Here is a 2,904-nt window from a genome sequence, read left to right on the forward strand (position 1 = left end):
AATATCTTCAGAGTGCCTTTATGGCCTGCAATTAAACGAATATCTCATATCCACCTAGGACACAATAGCTGTGGTTAATCGCCGGCAATCAAGGTCTCTTTCCATCTTGACCGCCTATAAAAATGTTCGATAAGCCGACTAACCCAAACGGACATTTTTGCAGACATCCAGACCGAACCGGACACCGGGAGATGAATCTGTACTGTCGCCGCTAGGACCGAGGCTAGGACGATGTCATCTTAAGGACAAACGTCTTCAAATCCCGCTCTAACATTGCATCGAAACTTCAGACGCACAAATCTCAAGAAGCAAGCTTTAAACAACAATGTATTTCATTATTCTGTTCTTGCTCACTTGCAATTAGCTTAAAATAAAAAGCTCAGGTGCACTGGTTTTGTTCACGAAGAGATTTGTGCCCTCAAAATCGTGAGTAGGTGCCAATGTCGGCCATTGTGGCGGTCATTTTGGGACTCTAACAAGTCTGTCCTTAAGAGCACTATTGTGGAATTCTGCCACCGTACACTTCAAGACGACCATTCAATATGCAGACGGATCTCCCGTTCAAGCGATAATTCCATATGGAATCGATTTATCATCAAACTCTCCACTAATCGTTATGTACAATACTGTTACAATAAACAAAGAATTAGAAAAATCGTTTTATTTTAAATTTTATCCATAATTTATTAATAACAATAATTAATTAAGGCCAACCAGGAAAAAAACATAAAAATGCTGGTACATTTAAGCGGCATTATTAGTATTTTTGAACAACATTATCGATTTGTTTCAAACGGCAAATTGTTTGAAACAATCCATAAGCGTCAGTTAAAACTACTAACAAAGCGGTTTGTATTCGCAGTTGTCAAAATCAACAACCAACAAAATGGTACTTTCAAACCAATATTAGTAGATTTGATCCAAGATTAAACGAATTTATATATTAGGTAGTTTCAACTACCACGGGTAGGAAAATCAAACCAATGTTTCGGTTGTGCCCATTTCAACCCGAAATGCCGATTAAATCAAACTGAAATTTGTTTGTGTTTACTATTTCTTTTTCTCCGTGCTACCAAAAAATATGAAATTTTGGATTTCGACTAATTTTTGGACGGATAATCTAAATACCCCTAAAGAACCCAATTGTTTGATACACTATATACATATATAGAAAAATATGCTACCGTTCAGAATATCGACCTTGTTCATAGAAATATATGCTCTGAAGACACCAAGTATTGATCTCGACATCTCGACGAGTCAGAGGTTTTTTCCGTGTATTTTCAGTCCTGCCCCAGTGTGCGGCAGCGTACGCCTGATGGGGGAAGCTTGAATGGTCGTAATATGCACACTTACCCTATCGTTCGCCCTTCCGGCGTCTAAATGCAAATCAAACGATGATTAGCACAAACACAACCACCAGTGCGAAGCTTTTTTGGAACAAGCAACTTTCTATTAATCCTCAACACAAAAACAAACGATTGTTTAACTTAAATGGACTTATCCACCGATGAACCGAATTCATCGCGGTCCGAGAGTTTTGACACTAGAGCGGGGCCATTCCCAATCAGAATCGTTAAATTCTGATTGGAACGGCCCCGCTCTAGTGTCAAAATTCTCGGACCGCGATGAATTCGGTTCATCGGTGGATAAGTCCATGCACTTATTTTACTTATTTTCAAGCACAAAAATCTTCAAAACCGGGTGAAAACGAACATGAACAAGATACTGAAACGAAACCACTGAAACTGACTATGACGACGGTCCCTCGTCGGCGTCGCACGGGCGACGAGTCCCAGCACGGAGGAAGTTAGGCGTTCGACAATGTTAGGCATTTGTTAGTTATGTTGCTCATCGAAAATTTTTGGAGAGCATAAATCATAACCCCGAATTTATGCTGAATGTTCGATTTTTTCGCGCATCATTGACAGTTGAGCAAATGGCAGTGGAAAAACACTTTGTTAGTTGCGGCAGCTTAAAAATCGCGTTCGTCGGTCGAGAAAAAGAAAAAAAAATGCTCGTCTCAAATAGTTAAACCCGTAGGAACCATTTCCGTCGTTGCGTTGTCCAAACCGTCAGTTAATCGTCGCTGCTCCTGGCCACTAAGTCCGTTTCGTTCGCGTCGTACCGTCGCCGGAACCAGTCATCTCCAAAACAGTGACCGATTCCGTTAAGTTTGGCACCATCGTGTCGGTGAGTCATTTTATTTTTAATTTGATTTATTTTTCATTTAATTTCAATTAAATTTTAATGAAATTTTAATTAAATTTTAATTAAATTTAAATTAAATTTTAATTAAATTTTAATTAATTTTTAATAAAATTTTAATAAAATTTTAATAAAATTTTAATAAAATTTTAATAAAATTTTAATAAAATTTTAATAAAATTTTAATAAAATTTTAATTAAATTTTAATTAAATTTTAATTAAATTTTAATTAAATTTTATTTAAATTTTAATAAAATTTTAATTAATTTTTAATAAAATTTTATTAAAATTTTATTAAAATTTTAATTAAATTTTAATTAATTTTTAATAAATTTTTAATAAAATTTTAATAAAATTTTAATTAAATTTTAATTAAATTTTAATTTATTTTAATTTATTTTAATTTAATTTTAATTTAATTTTAATTTAATTTTAATTTAATTTTAATTTAATTTTAATTTAATTTTAATTTAATTTTAATTTAATTTTAATTTAATTTTAATTTAATTTTAATTTAATTTTAATTTAATTTTAATTTAATTTTAATTTAATTTTAATTTAATTTTAATTTAATTTTAATTTAATTTTAATTTAATTTTAATTTAATTTTAATTTAATTTTAATTTAATTTTAATTTAATTTTAATTTAATTTTAATTTAATTTTAATTTAATTTTAATTTAATTTTAATTTAAT

Source organism: Aedes albopictus, chromosome 3, assembly GCF_035046485.1.
Source record: "Aedes albopictus strain Foshan chromosome 3, AalbF5, whole genome shotgun sequence".
NCBI classification, from domain to species: domain Eukaryota; kingdom Metazoa; phylum Arthropoda; class Insecta; order Diptera; family Culicidae; genus Aedes; species Aedes albopictus.